This window comes from Choloepus didactylus, chromosome 14 (assembly GCF_015220235.1).
Source record: "Choloepus didactylus isolate mChoDid1 chromosome 14, mChoDid1.pri, whole genome shotgun sequence".
NCBI classification, from domain to species: domain Eukaryota; kingdom Metazoa; phylum Chordata; class Mammalia; order Pilosa; family Megalonychidae; genus Choloepus; species Choloepus didactylus.
The window spans coordinates 12419608-12442269 of NC_051320.1; the positions used below are offsets into that span (position 1 = coordinate 12419608).

A 22662-nucleotide genomic window follows, 5' to 3' on the forward strand; every position below is an offset into this window, starting at 1 on the left:
TAGACTGCTTTTCTGAAGCCCAAGAGAATCCAGTGCTCAGTGTCCCGCTAAGCCAAAGAAAGCCAAACTAGTTTTTACATCCACTGTTAATTTTAACTGACTTTTCTGTCTTTCAGCTTCCTTTGACTATAAGAATGAAGACATGGTTCATACTTACCAGGTCTTACCATCTGGTAAAGAATTTAGATTCTGCAAACTAAGTATAGGAGGATAGGAGGTCCTTCCTATTTGAGAACAATTGATACCAGAAAAGAACAAATTAAAATAATACTCATCCATAAGGGTCAAAATTTCACTGAGATAGCAGTGATTTTAAAAACAAATTGGGTCTTAAAAACTAAGACTAAATATCATGAAAATAGATATTTTGTCATATTTAATAAAGTGGAGTTTATACTTATGATCATGTACTAAGTCTTAGAAAAAAGAACTCCATGTATTGATGGAGAGATTGAACATATTATCACCAACAGATTTTATCAAAGCATGATATAATACTTTTTGGTTCATGTTTGACTTTCACAGCAGGAACATAAAGAGAGTAGTTTTCAAAACAAACAAGAACAAAAAAACGAAGCAAAACGAAGCAAAAGAGCTTCACAAGCTTCTTCAGCTTTCCCACAAGCCTCTCTTAATCTGGTCTTCACAGGCCAGTTAATTGATAAAGAGTTCATCATTGTGCTTGCAATTTAGAGTTCCTTGGCACCAGTTTCTTCAGCTTCATGGAATCCTCCATCTTTTGCAGAGCTTCAACTTCATTTTGTAATCACTTTGCTTTGAACTGCCATCCCAAGTCAGCCAAAGACCGATCAACAGTTAGTTCCAAGACGGATGCTCGCATTAACAAGAGAAGCATGATGGGGGGAGCTCACTGTACAGGTGATCCATTTGTTAGTCACATTTTACGTTGCTATGAAGTGGTATAATTGCAATGACTTGGAGAGTGAATACCAAGATAATGAGCCCTCCTGTATAAATCAAAGCAGTAGTGTAGCAACTGCTCCACCCCGTGAAGTTATCAGAATCACCCAAGGAACTTTATGAAATGATTTTGGGCATGGCAAAGGGCAGTTGGGAATTATTTGAGTAAGTTCCTCAAATCATTATGACCCTTGCTTCCATTGAGGAGGAGTGGGCAAGGGAGCTCAGGGTCAGCGAGCAAAGGCTCGCACGGTTTCCAGGGAGAAGGGAGCAGGTGAGCTCGATCTTGAAATATGAATAGGTAGTTTGCAAGAGGAGAATGGAAGGAAAAATAACCCAGGCAAAAAGTGCAAGTGTCATCTGGGAAACCATGAGTGGTGTAATGCCAGGTGCAATAAAACAAGAAGTTAGAACGACAAACAGATCCAGATCACAGGAAATCTGGAAGATCAAGAATAAGGAGTTTGGAATCCATTTGCTGGGTGATAGGGAATTGTGTGCAGGATGGATGGGTGGAAGACCAAGTTAGGAGGGCTTTCGATAGGTTGTGTTTTTCTTGCCTACATTGAGTCTAAGTGGAAAGCATGAAGAAACAGTGGTCTAGAAGGTACAATTTAAGGAATGGTGGAGAAAACTGCCCTAGCACAAAATATTTTCCCATAGATTTCGACACAGGGCTGAAAATGTTTATATTACTCAAACCCTAAGGGCCTCTTTTGGCTAGGAAAAATCAGCAGCAGCAAATCTGTACCCTCTATTCATTGGTTTATCAGTTGGACTAGGCAGGTAACCGGCAAAAGCTTGGATGGGATGTAGGGCGAGGTTAAGATCTCTTGCAAGGGATGAAATCAATGTAGTGGAAAATTGGAGGCAATTGGGGGGTCTGTTTGAGAGCCTCAGTTGCTTGAAGGAAAGAGAGTAATGTCACCCAGTATCCCAGAGGGCTGGGGAGAGAACAAAAACAGTGGAGAGGAAAGGCCCTGAAGAAAGGTTTCACATATTTCACAGTTGAACATTTCTACATTCTATTTCCTTTCATTCCTCATTCTTGGCTATTGACTTTAGGATATGAAAGTAAATCAGAAATGAACATGCTTTGATTTCTTTGGGGAAAAAAAATATATATCCATACCCCATTCTAGCCATGATTTTTTTAAGTTCATTTTAATGAGATATAGTCACATTCCATACAGTCATCCAAAGTGTACGATCAGTTGTTCATAATACGATTGTATAGTTGTGCATTCATCACCCCAATCTATTTTTTGAACATTTTCCTTGTACTAGAAAAAGTAAAAATAAGAATAAAAAATAAAAGTAGAAAAGAACACTCAAATCATCTCCCCCACCCTATTTTCCATTTAGTTTTTTGTCCCCATGTATCTACCCATCCATCCATACAGTGGATAAAGGGAGTGTGATCCACAAGGCTTTCACCATCACACTGTCACCCCTTGTAAGCTACATTGCTATACAATCATCTTCAAGAGTCAAGGCTACTGGGTTGCAGTTTGATAGTTTCAGGTATTTACTTCTAGCTATTCCAATGCATTATAACCTAAAAAGAATTATCTATATAGTGCATAAGAATGCCCACCAAAGTGACTTCTCGACTCCATTTAGAATCTCTCAGCCACTGAAACTTTATTTCGTTTCATTTTGCATCCCCCTTTTGGTCAAGAAGATGTTCTCAATCCTACTGTGTTGGGTCCAGATTCATCCCCAGGAGTCATATCCCATGTTGCCAGGAGATTTGCATCCCTGGGAGTCAGACCCCACATAGAGGGGAGGGCAGTGAGTAGCCATGAGTTTTTAAAAAATAAATTTGTGAGGTTTAACAGTAGTATTTTAAATAACTGAAATTATACTTCAGCAAATTTATTAATACATACTTTTGAATTTTCCAACTATTCTAAGTCTGAAGTAATATTTATGTCATTTATAAATGAGGCATAGAATCTACCGAGAAATCTCTCTGAATATATTGTCCAACATTTAATTTCATTTTCAGGGCACTAGTTTTGTGTATTGCCACCCACAGTGTGGTAGAAGATAAAGGAAGTTTAGGTTAATTTTCAAATTCTGTCCTTTTGCTCAAGGACTGATACTTCTTCATCATTTCCCTGCGATTGGCTCACCTAATTCTATGCACATATAAAGTGAGAAACAAGGCAATATTTTAGATGATGCAGAACAGAATTAAACTTTTTACTCAATTATTCTCTTTATTTCTAGGGGAAAATATTTTAGGAGGTGAGCTATTTGGATATTTACTTGAATTCTTCACCAGACATGGCATGTTTGCCGTAATGTTAGTCTTATTTAAACTTTCTCTTTCCACAGTAATTCTTGCCTCTAGTTGTGCAATCTCAGTGGAAAGGTTTCCAGAAAACAATGCTGGGGGAAAGCCAGAACACTTCTTATGGTTGTGTTCAAAAGGCTGTGCATCTGTGAGCAGTACTCCAAGGGTAATGCCCTCAGCTGTTGGAGATGGACAAGGCTGGGTTTGGAAACTTGTGACCTACAATAAAAGTTGGCAATGAGTGATCAACACCATGCAGTTAATGCAGCATGACTGTGCCACCATCAGAGCTGTGTAGCTAATGAAGTGTGATCATTCCCTTCTTCTGAGGCCTGTTCCTGCCACTCCACTCCCCAACAAAAGCATGCTTGCACGCACTCACATGCACACATCCGTGCAGGCACTCACAAATGCATGCACACACACTCGTGCTCACACACATGCACCAGTACAAGCCACACCCAAGCTCAGGTGTGTATTCTAGGTCCCACTGTCACCGTCTGCTGGTGTTCCATGGAGCCCCTGTACACCCTGATAAGTAACTTAGCTCCGTGCTTCCCAGGTTTTGTTGCCTCTTAGACCACACCGATGCCCTGGCCCAGCCTGGGGCCCTTTGGCACTGTTAGCTGGTCCCAACGTTAGCTGATTCTCTGTGTGGTCAGTGTCCCCCTGGCATTTGCTCAAGAAAAACAGGAATGATATGGATACGCATCCCACGCGCACACCCCAGGGGCAAGCACCACTCGGAGGGGGCTCCAGTCCAGCTGCTCACGGGGGAGATTTCCTCTTTGGGGAACCCCCCTGCAGCAGTTGCTCTGCAGATTTGGAATCAGGCTAACCCAAACTGTGACCCAGTTTTGGTGAAAACCCTGTAGTCTTTTTCAAGTGATGTGAGAGCAGTTAGAAAATTCATTTTTATATATAGAAAAGATCCCCAGCATTCTCACCAGGTGCCTTGAAAGGATAGGAGGGGTGAACTTTCCCCTCCCTTGTTGAAACCTTATTCTCTTTCCAGAATGGCCTAAAGAGCCAAGAGGGTCCCCAGAAGTGGCCATGACCCCATCCTTGCTCACAGACTTGGCCACCGCACCCCACAGCAGGCTCATTTCTGAGGTGATGTGGTAAGGTCATGATGACTCTCAGGAGCTGGCCACACTCTCAGGCTGCTCCAACCCACTCAAATTGGGGAGGCAGTGAAAGCTTATCAATGGCTGAAGGTCCTTGTCTAAAGATAGTTGAGGTATTGGCTCAGCTCTGCTCTTCCGCAGATATCATTTTATATCTTTAAATAAATGAATTTCCAAACCAGCCTAAAATAGCATGCTATTTAAAAATACATCAGGATAAATTTGGTTTTGGTGGTTGGAATAAAACCATTTTGAGAGACGGCGTCACATGATGAAAGAATGCTCGATAGGGGAGTCGGGCGTTAGTCTTTGCTTGGGCTTTAGCTGGCCACAGCCTTAGACAAATGTTTCACCACTCTAGGCTAGGGTTATCCTTTCACCAGAGGGCAATTTAAGTTCTTTATTGCCTTCAAATATTATGATATGAGAGAAAAACGTTTTTTTTTTGGGGGGGGGCTTTATAGAAACCATCTCCTACAAAAGTTTGTGTGCTTGATGAGTTTTGTACCATTTCAGATTCAAAATTTTATTATTCATCATGGCAATATTTTAGTGCACAAAAACACTGTTTATTCCATTCCTCTATCTACTACCAACAAAGATTGTCTAGAATGAGTGTGCTGTTGAATTGGGTTTTGGGGGTTTGCCTCAAGGAAAGGGATTTGTTTGGAGTGGAATTGGAATTTGTCTTCCGCCACTGACTCCCCAGCAGGGAGTTTGCAGTTCACACCAGATTTGTCTTGGTAGAACCACGTGGCAAAGCACTTCAGGCTCCCCAGTCGTAGCATTTTCTACTTCCATTATTGTCCACTTGCATGGAAGATGGAAGCCTGAAATGGAAGGAGGCAGAAAGAACCAAAGGAGAAGATACACTTCAGCCTGAAGAACAAGTCGTATTTATATCCATTTTTTCTAGAACAGGGCAGTAGCTAAATGATAGGTTTGTAAGTTAATGTCTTCCCAATGACATCCTAGAATTATGTGTTCACTATATGAGCAGGAGGGTCCCAGTAACCCTGATTTTTACCTGATTTTACTAAGCATCCCTTGCTCTTTCTGTCACTTAAAACACATGTTCCTCTTCCCATGCCCACCCACAAAATGTGTAGAAATGAACTAGAAACCTTGAGATCTTTGAGTAAGGACATAGACAGAAATACACGTATATAGTCCCATTGCCCTTCACAAGGAAATACCATTCTCTAATGTGGGTGATCTTGTCAATCAAGCCATGGGGGCAGAGTGGGGCTGGGGGCAGAGCTTGGCTGACTGAGAGCCAAGCATGGGCAGAAGATCCAACCTTCTTCAATGGGTAGGCGGACTGGGCGAGCAGAGTAAGAGCAAGAACAGAAGAGAGGGGAAAGCATTCAACGCTGGATACACGAGTAAGGTGCAGAGATACAATGAAGAGCTGCAAAGAGCCTCTGGCTCCATTTTGTTCCTACCCCTTGGAGTTTTTCTTCTGCCCCCAGCATGCTAAGTTTATGCTACTCTTCCATAAAAACTTGTATCTAAGGAAAGATACAAATTCATCTGTACCTTTGTCTTTTTAAACACAGTTCAGTCAGGCTGAAATTCTCAAAACACGTATAAACATTAAAGGAAGAGGAAGGGAAAATGATTTCAGAGTAGGCAGCCAATAGGTAAGGCAGCTTTCCAAATTGCAGGTTTCAGGTCCTGAGGAAACCAACAGGAGTAGCAAAGAACTCTGCTAGACCTAAAATTCTCTGGCCCATGGCAGCTGGTTCAAAGTTCCTTCCCACTCCTTAGAGTCACATGATACAACTGCCACCATCTTGTTTCCCATGCCAGAGAAGTCACCTGCCTAAATATTCTCTCTCCCTTAGAAATGCCAAAAATCTGGTTCAGGCCTTGATTCTTCTGTCCCACCAGTTCCAGTTTCCTGTGTCCTGTCCACAACTAAATTGCAATTCTTAGCCCCCCAACCCTCAAATTATTCATTCCTTCCTGGTCCCAATTATCAGCTATATTCCTGTCTGGAATCTTCTCCAAAAACACTAAAATAGGACCCCACCCACAGGCTCAGGAAAGTATTTTATTGAAACTCCTCCTATCCCAAGTTCACAATACAAAAATATGTAATGATTGTTATGCAATGATTCTTAAACTTGGGTTGCATGAGAATATCTTGGGACCTTACAAATAGAGACCACCCTTCATCCTCCCCACCGCAGATCAGGCTGATACCGTATGTCTGAGGTGGGATTACTTGACCACACTTTACAAATGTTGCCTTCTTGATACAGGCACCACAAGGCAGACAGACTCCCTGTAGGCTCCTTTGCTCTTTGAAGTCATGGGGTCAAGGGCAAGAGGGAAAACAGTGTTGGCTGTAAAAAGAAGGAGTCAGAGCAGGGTTGAGACAAAGGAATTGCAGTTAAATGACATAAGCATTGACAGCTGTACTGTTTGTAGCTAGGTACCCAGGAAAACATGTTCTTAAACTTAATCCATTCCTTTGTATGAGTGTGTGTGTATGTGTGTGTGTGTGTGTGTGTGTGTGTGTGTGTGGACCCATTGTAAATAAGATCTCTTCAAGATGTTACTTCAGTTAAGGTGTGGCCCAACTCAATCAGGATGGGTTTTAATCCTAATATTGTAGTCCTTTATAAGCAAAATGAAACTTGGACAGAGAAAACTACAGGAAGCAAGAGCTGATGGTCAGCAGAACCTGGAAGAGAAGGAAAAGCCCAGGAGAGGCTACCGTGTGCTTTGCCACGTGACAGTGACAGAGGATCCCAGGACCAAGGGTCACCAGCAGCCAGCCCCCCAAATCCCAGTCTTCAGGAAGAAAGCATTGCATTGATGACACCTTGATTTGGACTTCTCCTTGCCTCAAAACCATAAGCCAATAAACTCCCATTGTTTAAGCAACCCATTGCATGGAATTTGCTTGAGCAGCCAAGGAAACAAAAACAACAGCCAGGTCAGACTGGTTCCCATGTTTCCAAATGCACGGGTCTAACCCAAATTCTGGAAGGTCTGCACTCCCACAGGGAATCTAACAGTCTAGAGATCCAGAAGCTGGGGGTGAGCAATCCTCTGCTTAATGGCATAGACTTTGACCTACTTACAAATTGTTTTTGAAGTATGGAGTCACCCTTCTATGTGTTTCCTGTTTGACTTTGCCTTCACTAGCTCACCTGCCTCTGGGCTGCACTGTGGAGTAGAGGAGGAAACGACTGCACCTTACAGCTCTAGCACTGAAGTCGCAAGCACACAGCTGCACTTGCGTTTACGTGTGGATATGGTACCGGGTAAAGTCGATTCCAGTTGTCTGTTTCCACAGAGCTTGCACTATCCTGATTGAATAGCCAATGGCAGCAGCACGGGAAGTGTCAGTTTACTTACTGACTCCCTATCGGGTCAAATGCTTTGTGCTTCACTGGCCCCACCTGTAGCCTGAGAGGAACAGCACCGTTGAGCTGGCGTTCTATCGTGACCGTCCTGAGGGCAGATCCCTTTGTGAATGAAATGTTCCATCTCCTGCCATCTGGCATGCCAAGGAACAGAGTGAGCAGGAGGCATTGTAATTATCAAGAATCTTCAGGAGGGGACAGTTAAATAGAAAAGAAATAGGAAAGGAGGAAGAGCCACATGAGTGAACCCGTTCTTGAAGGAAGAGTTCACCAAAGTCAACCTCTTCCGGACCACACATACTGCAAGCCAAGGAAGCAGGGCCCCCCCCACTCCATGCAGTCCAGTGGTTAGCCCACCTGTTGGAGGGAGCATGTCTGCACAGCAAGGGCTGCACCTTAACTCATGCTCCCTCGCTGCCTACCTGCTCATTGCCTCTGCTTCCCAAACCTTCAACATGGCCTCCCGGATTAGTTCTGCCCCATCTTAGTTTGCCAGCTGCAATGAGAAATGCCATACAATAAGCTAACTAAAGACAAGAATTTATTAGCTCCTGGTTTTAGAGGCTAGAAGTCTCAAATCATGTTATCAGCAAGGCCACACTTTCTCCCAGGAGTCTGGAGCAATTTGGCTTGCAAACTTAATCTATTCCTTGGGGCTCCTTGGCTTGCAACTCTGCCTCCATGACGTGCAGTGTCCTCTGACATTCTCTGACTTATGGCTTCTACATCTTCCAGCTTCGCTGCCTGCATACAAATTTCCTCTCTTGAAAAGGCCCCTAGTAATACAGATTAAGGTCCCCCCTGATTCTTACAAGATCCTATTCACAGATGAATTCACACCTTAACAGATAATATAGTTTCCAAGGTCCTATTTGCAAATGCGTTCATATCCACAGAAATGTGGAGTAAGATTAAAAGCATTTTTTTGTTAGGGCGTATGATTCAATCTACCACATACCCTCATTCCTAAGACAATTAAACCAAAGCTCGGAAATGGTAGGAAACTTGCAAAGTCCCCAGTGTTTGGGTGACAAGTCAGGACTCAAGCCTGGATCTGACTCCAGAGTCCATACATCTCCTACTAAAGCAGCAGTTTCCAATTTTTTTGCTGTCAGGACCTCTTAAAAAGGTTTTTGTTTCCTTCGACCCCTGGAAGGGTCCCAGACTCCCTATTTCCAAATGCATTCACAGTCACAGGGCCAGTGGGTTAGAACTTGAACAGATCTCTTTGGAGGACACGATTCAATCCCTAACAGGTTACTGTGTACCTTGTTCAAATCTATCTATGTAACTTACATTTTGTTGATTTTTTAAAAATGATTTTTTTAATCAGATTTGAGCATATAAAATGTCTACAGGTATCTTTTATGACTGCAGTTTCTGTTAAGTTTATGTGTTTTGTCTTTAGGGTCTAAAATGATCTCTTACCTATTACTTGGGCTTTTAAATAGTTTTCTTAACGTTTTATATTGTCTCACTTTATAGTTGGGCTATTTATATAGGAGAATTTACATGGGAAAAATAATTTAAAATAAGATAAGCAAATTAGAAGTAACTTATTCAAACTAGACCTTTAAATGAAGGGCAAATAAAGTACAGGCATACCTGTAGAACAAACAACAGATTGCAGAAAAGCGTTAGCCTTTTGGCAGTCAGCCATGGGCTTATGGCCAGTAATTAAGTAATTAAAAGGTCGCCTTTCCATTTGTCTCACAAGCATTTGTTAATCAGTCAAGTCTGTATTGAGAATCCTGGGTGAGCCAAGCCAGGGATAACAAATTTGCTTTTGAAATGATTTAACATTATCATCTTGTAAGGGCTGAGAAAATAGACTGTCAGGGCTTCTAACTTGCCTTTCCCCACCAACTTTCTTCTGTCTTCCTCCTTTTCTTTCCATTTACTGAGTACCTTTGTAAAGTTAGGAACTATGGATTTGGTTTTCCCAACAAAAAACTTTTTAGTGCTCACTGCCAAGACAGCTGATAGATATCATCGTATCATCACCTCTTTGCTTCCAAAATTCTATCAGCTATACAGCAACAAATCAAGATAGATAAATGTGATAACTTATGGCCTGCATGGGATTTGGCCCTGAGAAGGTCTTGGCATGCCCTGATCTGCTAGTAAAGAATTCCATGGAATTCCGAGTTCATACAATGCCTGGAGCACACCAGGCTATATCCTTCCAGCTTGGCACCATCATCCAGAGCCTTGGTACTCTCTCTTCTGGGGCCTCTTTTTGTCCACGAGCAGCTCTTTACAGCTTTGGAGAGAGAGGAGACAGAGAGCAGTCCCAGGGGAAGTTTCTGAAAGAGTTCCTGGGTATATATTGTGATTTGGGTTATCTTAAACTATATATATACTGATTCCCTTAAACCCTTATGTAACATCCTTATATTACTTCAAAATACTAACCCTTTGTTTTTAATGGTATATGTTAATACTAGGAAGGTTAAACAATGTATGCATGTGAGATAGATGATCGATTGATAGATATACAAATGATAGAGATAGATATTGATATAATGATAATAAGGTAGATCTGTACAGATATGTGTTAGAGAAGATCGATGGATAAGATAGATGATGAATGATCAATAGATACACAGATAGATACAGATGGATGGATAGATGGAGATTAGCTAGATAGGTAGGTAGGTAGATAGATACAGATTAGAGGGGGGAGAGAGAAAGAATCGCATGCAAAATCACTAAATTTTATAACAAGAATTCATAGAGCACATCCCCTCATTCCATGATTAGGGCCTAGAATAATTAACCTGCCTGAAGCCAAATTTAGTAACCATAATCAGCAGCAAACCTTGTTGAATGTCCCTATATGGTGAATCCCTTTTGTGTCTGTGTGTTTGGGGGCAGGTGTAGTATCGTTTCCTCCAGGGCTTCCAGTCTAAAGAAAGAGCAGGTAAAGGAATATCCACTTCCATGCTAACTACAGAAAACCCTTGTGCCCATTTAACTTCGTAATCAACGGCTGTTATTTTAATTTCTCTGATCAATGCATAATGAATTCAGCGTTTCACATCACTGAATCTACTCAGTCCCAGCACACTCCATTTTCAATAGTATGACTTTGACCAGAGCTCTTAAAATACACAGTTCTTATTTCTGCCTGTCTTACTAGCTGCTTTGTAGAAGTCAAAAAGAAAAGATACCTAGGGTTGGAAAGAGGCATAATAATTTTTTCCTAGGTATTCATCTGCCTATCATGGAAGAGGTTTAAACCGTATTTGGATGTGACTTTACTCACTGGATATATTAATGTATACTTGCCTTCCTGCCTCACAAAGCCACAAGCAAGATTTTACATCTTTGAGGCTGTGTGGCACTACGGCTTTATGCGATTTGACATTTTCACAAAATTCCTGTCTCTCCACAGATGAAAAAAATGTCTGTTACAATTTGTGCACAATTTGATGCCTTAATACACTGGGTGATTTAGACATTTCTTTTCAAGTGTCTCTCAGCTTCGTGAGAATGAAAAGCAGTTTGCCTGAGATGCCAGTGAGCTTCCAGTTCTCAGAACTGTCCTCGTCCTCTTTTGAAGTCAAGCCATCAATATTGTGATGGTCACTGTAGACAGAGCTTCCAGAGAATTAAGCCTGTCAGCCTAGATGGGCAAGCTGAGAGGGTCAAGAAAAACAAGGAAATTTCACAGCAATAGTCAGCAAAGCCATATCCACAAGGAGGTTCACTCCTCGAAACAGCTTAAATTGCCGTTATGATTGCAACTGTCATCAGTAAAGCATCGCAGCTGGCTTTTATTATTTAGTTCCTGAAAACTTCAGCAAATTCATTCTCCTTTTGCATGGTGAGGAGAGCTGATAGATATCATCATATCATCACCTCTTTGCCTCCAAAATTCTATCAGCTATACAGCAACACATCAAGATAGATAAACATGATAATTTATGGCTTGTGTGGGATTTGACCCTGAGAAGGGTTTGGCATGCCCTGATCTGCTAGTAAAGAATTCCATGGAATCAACAGATGTTGCTCCCCTGATATTCTTCAATCCCTAAATACCTTTAGTTTCACAATGTTTTTATTTCCAGTGAAAGTAACAATATATCTACTTATTTCCAGGGAATTTGGAGAAGGAGGTTGGTTCTGAAGAATAGTCTTAGCCCAAGAAGAGTATGGTTTCTTCAAAGGAGAGTAGTCCTACAATAATAATCTCACCACTTCTGCAGTGTGTTCAGACAGACTTAAAAAAGAACCCATAAAATGAAAATAGTCTTCGTGCTTTCTCTGCAACTTCCTTCTAAGTTAGCCCTTCCAGTTTGCATGCACAGCTGGCCAGCACCTAGATCCCACGTCAGACAGTATCATCAAGGCCAGATGCAAGGGGGCCCTCATTAAAATGCTTGTGGATTTTACAGTTTTAATCAATTTGCAGTGGAACAGTTGACCCTTGTCTTTTCCCCTTCTCAGCCTCTGGGTATATGACTTCTGGGAGAGTCATGGCATTTGGATAAAAGTGATTTTACAGTAATAAGACTTCTTAAATTTTTATAACTGGCACTATAATGAAGATAATCAGGGATATTAATGGGAAAGTTTAACTTGATTCACCTATTGAAACCCAAGTGCCTCCTTAATCGCGTCTTTTCTTCCTCTCATTTCAGTATCAGAAATAATGATTAAAATCGTAGTCACCTTGAGCATTGCCTCATGCAGACACTACTAGAGGCTTCACACGAAGCTCCTCATTTAATCTTCACAGCCCCCCATGAGGCAGGTGCTGTTAGCACCCTATTTTACAGGTGAAACTGAGCCCCAGAAAGATGAACTGCCTTGCCTACAATCTGACGGCTCATAAACATCCAAACCTAGAAAGAAACCCAAGTCTGCCTGATCCCAGAACCAAGCTCTCAACTACTTTCAGCTCTCCTGCCAGATAACCTTTGGGTAGAAGTCAGCCCAAAGGCCAAGAGCATTTAATGGAAAAGCGTCTGGACACAAGCTGAGCTTTTGACATGCATCCCCATAAATCTCTGTTCCATGGAAGGAGAGAAAGTATCTCCAGGCATCCATGATGGGCACTGAGCCCACTTGGGAACTCATGACTTAGCGGAGCTTCAATGCTGTCTCTAGAGCCCATCTCCGGCATGGATGAGCTTTCGTGTGTTGGACCCGGTAGCGTCCTCACGGGGCCGGGGGAACTGAGAGGCAGCAGACGGCCTTCAGGACAAGTGCAGCTAGTCCGAAAGTCCAGCCCCTCCACTTCCTTCCCGTGTCACCTGGGGAAGTGGCTGAGCCTCTCTGAGACTCGGCTTCCTGTTTTGCATGGTGAATTTTAAAAGGGCCCCCTTCCTGGGTTTATCATGAGGACAAGGTAAGACAATAGACACAATGGACCAGGTACCTCCAGGTGCCCAAAAGGCAGCCTGCATCCGAGGAGAGTGAGCTCAGCAGAGGCTGCGGCTTGTCGCTCAAGGTTTCAGGCCAGAGAGCTCATCTGACTTTGTTTCATACAGGCTTTGGGGTTTTTTGGCTTTTATTTTTGCTTTTACACTCTTTCATATGAAAGACAAAATTTAGGCTAAGAGAAGTTTTGGCAGAGGAGGGGACCTAGAAACCAGGGCCAGGCTTGTTCCCTTCTGTGATGTATTTATTTGATGCCCATGTGTACTTAAAAAGCCCAAAAGCTTGTGTCCAGATGCTTTTCCATTTCACTCAAGACTCCTCCACTCCTGGTCAATCAGAACGTGAACCCCTTTTTAAAAGCTTAAAGTTTGCTCAGCGTGAGACTGACCAGAGCTGGTCCTTTCTGAACATGTGCCTTGTGTGGGGGGTGGGGTGGGGGTGGGGTCCCACAGTGCCTCCCCAGTGTCCCAGGCTGCTTACGACTTGAAGATTCTCTAGTCAGAGTTCTGCAGCTGCCTCAGGACCTTATGGGATCCTTGGTGTCTACATTTATCCAGATGAGCAGCTTAATACACAAAAACATCTGTATGCGAAGTTACTTCTGTAGCAAGCACATGATTGATATTTCTGCTCCAAGCTCTCTCCACAGATGCAATAGTTCACCTTGCTGCAAACTCCCTATTTCATTGTTTAGAGCAGGGAGAAGTTTAGCAGAAAATTAGTAGGAAAAAAAAAGATGAGTCCAAAATGAATAAATAAAAGAGCCTACATTCTTTGAGGGCAAAGTATGTGCAGCAAAATGCTTTTATCTCCCTTAATTCTCCTAACAATGAAAAGTTAATATTATCATCCAAGTTTTCATCCTATGAGAAGTGGAAGACTTGGCCCAAAGATGCACTGCTGACATGGGGCCCAAAGATACAGGAAAACACAATTCAGTGGAAATTATGCTGGCCCCTGAAGCGAGGGGTCGTGGCTCTGCTGCTCACTGATTCTGCGTAAACATCTCAGGGGTGACCCAGGAAGCTGCAGCAGGTTTGGGGACCCAGACACAGCCCTTCGCAGTGGGGTTGGGCAGGCCCTGAAGGAGCACACACAGCAAGAGGGACGAGAAGTGTGGAGCGTGGAGTGGGAGAGCTTCGGAAGCTGTGGACACCTGTTCCAGATGGAGCCCTGGGGTCTCCTGAGAGGTGGGCAGAGGTCAGCCAATGCTTGGGTAAGGTTCAAGCTGTTTGTAAAACCTCAGGGGGCTGGCAGCAAGCACAGGTGACCTACTCACTAGGGTTTCCCACTAGATTTTGTACATCCCTCCTGCCTAAATCAAGTTTCATTTCAGTGAATGGGACTGAGACTGTGGGAGGGACAAAAGAAACTGCTGTGGGAAGCTGTGGGCTTCAAAGATGAGATGCAGAACTTTCTGACCCCAGAATTTTGGGGGAACTCATTTAATAAGAGTGAACTTCGTTCATCATGTAAAAGGAATACATGGAACCTGATGGCTTCAACTTCCGGTTGTGAAGTCTCTGCGTTTATAGATATTTAAATGGGATTTGTTTGGAGAGGTCAGTGGACTATGAAACACAGGTTTGATTTTTTTTTAAGCTGCCTAACCCTCATTAAGTAATTTTAGGAAAACCTTTAACTTTGATTTGCTCGTCTATGAATTGGAGATAGGGGATGAGTTCTTGGAGCACGCTAAAGTAAATAAAACTAAATAAAGCACTCCTATACCTAGATGATAGACATAATATAAACACCGAAAATAAACCAAATCTACAGCCCTAGGGTCTCATATTAAATAAAACCTGTAGGAGAAAAAGAAGTGGCTTGCATTCCATTCCAATAGCCAGAAAGAACAGAGGGTAAGAAAACTCTGATTTCTGAGAAGTGGAGAAAGCACAGCTGCAGAAGAAGCCAAAACTTAAATACTTTTGCTGCAGTAGCTTTTCCATCTTTAATCTCTTTAATTGACTGCTCCGAGCTACTCTGAAACACATCTTCATCTGTTTGAGAGAAACTGTGTTAAACTGCCTGACAAGAGCAGAGAGATGATGGAGAATTTTTTTATTTCCATTTGCCACGGCTAGTTGATTCCTCTCTGTGGTTTCTCTTAAACAACAAGGAGAAAAAGCCTTTTGAAATGGAGATGGTAAAAGTGCTCTCTCTTCCTTGAAATGCTCCCCTCCCATCTCTTGACTCACCCTCCTTCTCATTGCATTTTTTCAGACCGTCCCACTGTCTTCTGCTCACCTCAGGGAATGTCCTTGAAATTCTGCCCCCGGCCCCTCCTCTCACCCTCTACCATCTTCCTTGGCTGTCTATCCACTGTGGTGGTTTTGACAAATGTCTACACTAATGGCTCCAGCTCTGAGCCCCGACTTGGGCCACCCTGGACATTTCTGCCTAAATGACCTGCAGGAATCTAACACGTGTGCAAGAACTCAGGCTTCACCTGGGTTATAATTCTCAGCTCCCAAGCACCTCCCCACAGCCTCCTCTCCCATCCTTGGCCAGAGGCTCTGCCGGAATCTCTGAGCCCCAGGCTCGTAACCAGACCTTTATTTAAACTTAGCTCCCTTCCTGCCCCGTACATTTAAGCTGTCACCAAGACCTTCAAGTTCCATATCTGTTATTTCTCTCACATCTGTCCTCACCTGTCCTCCTCCTTTTTTTTTTAATTAATTAAATTTAATTTTTTAAAATTTTATTAAGATATATATACAACATAATATTTCCCATTTAACAACCTGCAAGTATACAATTCAGTGGTGTTAATTACATTCGCAATGTTGTGCTATCATCACCACCAACCATTACCCCAATTTTTCTATCACCCCAAACAGAAATGCTATACCAAAGAAGATTAGCTCACCATTCCCCACCCCCACCCTGGCCCCTGGTTTTCTGTATTCTAATTTCTGACTATGAATTTTCATATTCTAGTTACTAAACATCAGTGAAATCTTACAATATTTGCCCTTTGGGGTCTGGCTTATTTCACTCAACATGATGTCTCCAAGGTTCATCCATGTTGTCACATGTATCAGAACTTTGTTCCTTTTCATGGCTGAATAATATTCCATTGTACGGATTCCCTGCCTGTCCTCTTAGCCTACTTAGACCCCTCTCATCTGAACTCTAAGAGGTCTCCCTGCTCTCAAGTCTCTTGCCTCTAATCCACCTACTGACTTCTCACTTCAAAGTTACCTCCCAAAATGCGGGGTAACTCACAGCACTCTTCTTTAGAACTTAAAATTGGTCCCTATGCCCAGAGAATAAAGTCCAAGTGCCCTGTACTGAAATTCACTCATGGCTTTGTCCCAAACTGCATTCCAGGCTGTTCTCCCATGACAGGCCTCCATAGAGCACATGCTTCAGGCACCCCGAGCTGGCCGTTCCTTAGACATAGCATGCACTTAACTGGGAATACTCTATATCCTGTTACACATCTCCAGTTAGAACCATTTTTTCTTCCTTTGTGCTCCCACGTTGCATTGCTTTTACCACTATATAATAGTTATTTAGTTTTGTCTTGTACTAATGTCAAGTACTCTCATTGCCAACGAGACTAGAAATTTCTTGAGTCCCATCCCCCATAAGCCTGCCACTTTCTTGGCTATTATGTGGTGGTTAAGAGGGTGAGCTCTGGAGATGGACATCTTAGACTCAAACTCCAAACTCCGACCCCATCACTTACTAGTTCTGGATTATTGGGCAAGTAACCTAATCACTCTGACTTCACTTTCATGACATGTAAAATGGGGGTAATAACTGATCCTACCTCATAAAATTTGAGTGATTGAATGTCATAATATATGTTAAATGCTTAACACAGAGCCTGGTACCAAACAAATGCCCAATACATGTGAGCTGTTGTTTTTATTATTATTGTTACTATTATTATTACTCAGTTTTGCACTTAGCACAGTAGCAATCAGTAAATTTTCAAGATAGAATTCTTCCAAGAAAAACAATTAAATCCAGGCACTTGGGGGTCATATGCAGAAAATCTAAGTATGCTGAGTGGTTTGATTGTTTCTGCTTGCTAGATCTTGATCAGTCGACCGCTTGGCTTATCTAACAATGACCACAGTTCCCCCCTTCCTCTGAAAATCAGTGCCTATCTTCAAGCTGAGTGGCACAGAATTTAATAAAGGTAAGTTCCGCCTCCATCCAGCAAGGGAGGCAAATGGCTCAGGTGCCACTAATAGGAAATCACAGTGGGAGCCTTCAGGCCCTGAATGGCCCACCAGCTTGCAGGCTGCACGCACCCATGAAGGACAGTGACATGGCATCCTGTCGGCTGATGGACAGCTTCCTGTGCTTGCCTAGAAGATTAACACATAGTTTCTCCCAAATCAGGTATAGAGACAACTCAGGGAAACATCATATCACATCCTAACCTCTTTAAAGCAGCTGAAAGTTTTAGTAGGGCTCCAAGCTCTTAGAAAACTTTCAAATCTGTGGCTGGCAATGGGCAACGGGCAGCAGAGAAGATTAGAATTCACAATGAAGTTATGCATAGATTCCTCTAGCAGACACCAAGGAGAAGGAGAAAGGAATAGAAGCAACCGGTAGGCGGTTTCTGGACCTAGCACTGAACGAGCTCTCTGCCAAGCAATGGCGTTCATTAATCCACCATGAAAGTGGGAATTCATCTCTCTATAAAATTGAGTGGGAGGGAGCAAATATTTGATTTCTAATGTCCTTTTCAACTCCAGTGGTGTGATTCCATAAGCCGTGATCCCAATCCATAGTTCTCAGGTAATAATAGGGGAAAATAATGGCCTCTCCTATTTTAAAACACGCTACATCCTTTAAGTTACTATGGGAGAGAAAATCTAACATCCAGGATCCTTATCCCCAACACAACATTTGTTTATTTACAGTGTTCGTTCACAATGTCGTCTCCATTCTCAGTGCACACTGTCCCCTTCCTTCAGACACATAAAGTAGTATGACAGATGAAACTGGAACATTTAAGCCCTCAAAATCCACTTACAGGAAGATATTTGAAATACCTGAAACCAAGAGTCATTGATTACCTTCTCCTTAGTCTACCTGATTTGAATCAGAGAAACTTGGCTCAGGGAGAACCAACCATGTTGTGTTGAGGACATGAAACGACCAAGGAGCTGCCCTCACATTTCTCTTTCAGCCATGTCTGCACAATTCCTGAAGAACCTGACTGAAGTTAGCTAAGCCAAATGATTTCCTGCCATTTCTGATGAAGAGTTGAGGGGGAAGAGGTGGACAGATGAGAATCACTTGTCTTTTAAGGTGTCCTAGGACGCAAAGAAGAAATTCTGAAGCCGTCCAGTGTGGCTTTGATGAGAAAGTAATTATAGGCACTGAGGGAACTAGCCTCATGTTTGAGGCAGATAACGATGTCATTGACAGTAACAGTCTATGCTAAAGGGCAGGAATCAAAAGACAAATGAAACCAAATTTGCCCTGGGTGATTTTATTGACATTTCCAGCTCGTTTAGTGAGCAATATTTAGTCCAAATATAAATACATATACATATATATGTATATATAAATGGGTGTTTTCTCTTTTTGTGACAAGCCATGAAGATCAAGAAATCTATTGCTCTATTGATCATTTCCTATGACAATCCACTTAATTACAGTTTCTTTCCCTATTACTTCCTTTTGTGATGGCCGCAAAAGAGCATCATTTAAATGTCCTTTAATATAAACACTTTTAAAAATAGAAAAAAATATCCTGATTCTGTTGAGTACTCCAAGACTCTGTCTTATTTCTATCGGTCCGCAGAATAACCGAAGGAACCCGTTCTGACACATGAGTGACGTCAGTGAACCTCAGGACCACAGTTCACACTTCTCCAAGCTGGTATCAGTGACTCTGCTCATTCCTGTACCAATTAGGTTTTATATTAAAATATAATGATAAAAAGTTAGTAGGGGTGCTTGCTTCGGCAGCACATATACTAAAATTGGAATGATGCAGAGAAGATTAGCATGGCTCCTGCAGCAAGGATGACGCAAATTCATGAAGAGTTCCATACTTTTGTGATCTCTCCTAAAAAAAAAAGTTATTAGGGGACAAGAGTATAAGAGTAAAGTTTTAAGCAAAAATATTACTTTGCTGCTTATTAGTAACAGTTCTGTGCATTTGCTGATGAAAATAACCTCATTTTTCTATATACTTCCAAGTGATCGCTCATTTTGATGTAAACTGTGTCCTTTTGCTAACAGAAATAGAGATTACGTTTTGATTTATGATTGCACGGTATAAATTTCCTACATCGTAAAGAAATAATGAAGCTGTGTCATTTACTCAAGCTCTAATTGTGTCTTCTACATTAAGAAAGAAAAACTTTAAGCTGAGAGTATGTTTGAAAGTCACTTAGTAATATATTAAAATGCAAGAAGAGTCAATGGAAATGATTATCAGGTCAAATAGAAGCCTGGTCTTATGTGTTACCCAGTTGTCCCTTGGTCAATTGTTGTCCCTTGCCTTAAAGACAAGATCTATTCATATATTTACTAATCAGGTATTTATTCATCATTTGCTATGTGCAAAGCTCATTTCTGGAACATAGAGGGATTCAAAATTAATACCAGTGGGTTCCTTTTCTCCAAAAGTTTACAGAGTAGTCAGAGAAATGACAGACATCTAGAACACAAAATAAAAGGGGTGAATGCTGCAAGAGAATGTATTAATATTTTAAGGGGAGGGAACGCAAGTGGAGCTTAGCAGAAGGAAAGCTTTTGCGTTTTTAACATTATATTAATAATTTATTGCTGTGTATCCATTTACCCCAAAAGTTACTTAAAACAACAAATATTTATTATCTCATGGTTTCTGTTGCACAGAAATCTGGATGTGGCTGAGTTGGGTGCCCCTGTCTCCAGGTCTCCCGTGAGATTGTAGTTAAGCCGTCAGCCATGATCACAGTCTCATCTGAAGTTATAACTGGAGTGGGAAGGGTGTCTGCTTCCAAACCCACTAGTGTGGTTGTTGGCTAGCCTCAATCCCTGGCCCTGTGGGTCTTGCCATAAGGCTGCTGCATGGCATGGCAGCTGGCTTCCTCCAGGGCAAGTGGTCTAAGAGAGAAGCCGCAGTCTTTTTATAACCGAATCTCAGTTTTCAAACCCCAGAACTTCTGCCATATTGTATTCATTAAGTCCAGTCCACATCCAAGGACAGAGCATTGCACAAGGCTACGGGGGTCATTGGGGATCCAGACCAGGAGTGGGGGATCATTGGAAACCATCCTAAATGGTTACTGCAAAATACTGCAAGTATAATATCTTTCCTGTTGCTAAAACAGACTCACTGTCTGTCTGGATTTGCCCATCCAATTTTCCAAACCCATCTTGAGTTGAAAGTCTGGTTTGAATGCTGGGAAGGGATAAAAATGCTGCATGTCTCTCCTGCCACCTTCTGTATATTATTAAGAAATCTGAAGTCTCCAGCCATCTCAAAGTAGGTACTGGATGGTGTTTAAGTGACCCCGGGATGGAAAGGCCTAGGTATGCAGGGTAATTTTGTATGTCTGTTTTTCTTGTTTCTTGTACAGAGTGTTTAGTCCTGTCAAAACAGGCAGGGTATGTCTTGCATAGCTAACAATAGTCTGTGATCAGGCAGAGGAAAGGAGCAAAGTCTTGAAAACAGCTTAACACAGAAATGCCAGAGATGACGATTTGTACTGCCTTTTCAAAGTCATGATTTAATCTCAGATTATTCAGACCAGGTATATGGGCCTAGTTGTACCCTTCAGACTTTCTGGTTTCCCTGTTAGGTTCGTGTGAGCAGAGGGCAGGGAGAATGAAGGCACTCGGACAAGGGAGGGCAGGATGGACATCGAGGAATGTTGGAAAAAAGAATATATCATCTGATATAATCTGATATAATCTGAATACATCAGAAGCTCAATGCATAACAGCTGAGATATCGTCATGTAATGTGTAAACCTAGTATACATCTACAATATAGGAAACTAGTATCCTCTTTTTCATTTGGAAATCATTAAACTCTGTAGAAGGCTACTATTACAAAACAATTCCTGGTCTACCTCATTTTCACTTTCTAATTTGCAAACAATTAAAACCTCATTATAAAATTACTTTGTCAGAGTGCTTATGTGGTGGAAAAAGCATAGATTATGGAATCAGAAAGACCTGGGTTTCTTAATAGTCCTGCAAGTTAAAAACTGTGAATTTAGGCATAAATTCATAGAGTTATGAGAATTAAATGATACAACTCTATAAAATCCTCTAGCAAAGTACTTGGCATATAGTAGTCATGTAGTAAATGGAAGCCATCGTTATTATTAATTAATAATCATAGTGATAATAATAATGATAACCCAGTAGCTTAGGAAAATGAAAACACCCAATCTATTTCAGAGCGCCAAGCAAAATGAGGTTGTTTAATTTCTGCTTCTGCCATAATTTTTAAATTTGTAATTAAAGTCTTGGTCTGGAGCTCTGCAAGTTAAATGAAATGTGCACAAGTAAGAGAGCTCTCTGGGGAAAAGCACTGAAAGTGATTAAAAGGCTGGAAAATGGGGCCAATGAGAAAGGCCTGTAAGAAATGAAGCTCTAGCATATGGCAAAGAGCAAGCTATGAAGGATTCTAACTTGTGTATGACGGATGGTTGGAATCCATTTCATTTACATTGTACTATGTAAGAAATGGCTGGATTAACATAGGAGGTTTCAGAATCTCTTTCAAGGGTAGTTTGCTTGTGGTTTGAATTACATACTCATGTCTTACTAACTCTGCCAACTTATTGACTGGTGTGAAACACCCTTCACCATCTCATTAATTGGAAAGATAGTGCCTGCATGGCCTGCAAGGATCTGGCTGGCAATTATTTGACTGAGATCAGTTTGGTTGATAGAAAGTTGGTCAACCCTGCTATGCGGAAAGTGATCCAGGACAGATCGTACAGGGTAGGAAGAGCTTGGTTGATTCCAGAAGGCCAGTGTGGCTGGAAGGTCATGAGCAAGGGGTGACTGGAAGGGGTGATGTCAGAGGGTGACGGACAGATATTGGGCAATATGTTTCCATCAAATTCCTTTTACTTCTATTGTTTCTGGCCAAATGATTTCTGTCCAGTTGTTTTTAGCCAGAAATGTGTTTTACCTAATAGAGCAGTATTCTTGGCGCTGTCTGCACGTTGGAATCACCCAGACCAATTAAATCAAAATACTAGGGGTTAGGATCAGGTTTCACAAGTTTTTGAAGCTCCCCAGATGATTCCATGAGCCGACAAGACTGAGAACCACTACAGTTGAGGGCAAGCATGAGGATTCGGTGGGAAAAAAATCCCAAAGTCCTTGGCTTATGGGAAGGAATCCATAAACTCTAATTTTCCTTTTCCCCTAAATACTGTAACATTGTCCCTCATGGGCAGTTTGGAAATGGATTAGATGATGCCTGCCAACCCTCTCTACCCCCGCAACATGGGTTTGTGAGAAGCGTTTCTCTCTTACTTCTTCATGAATTGTCTAAATGACTAAACATTTCATAAATTGGTTAATTCACTTCTGATACCAGCCAATTCAA

General features: G+C 41.9%; 1 protein-coding gene and 1 non-coding gene across 2 annotated transcripts in view; both read left to right on the forward strand.

Annotated features, from left to right (window-relative positions):
- Positions 1-22662, forward strand: part of XKR4 (XK related 4) — a 427619-nt gene that overhangs the window by 308052 nt on the left and 96905 nt on the right. The gene's annotated exons all lie outside the window — the stretch shown is intronic.
- LOC119509695 lies at positions 19049-19154 on the forward strand. The gene has a single exon (XR_005211758.1). It is a non-coding gene; the product is annotated as a U6 spliceosomal RNA (small nuclear RNA).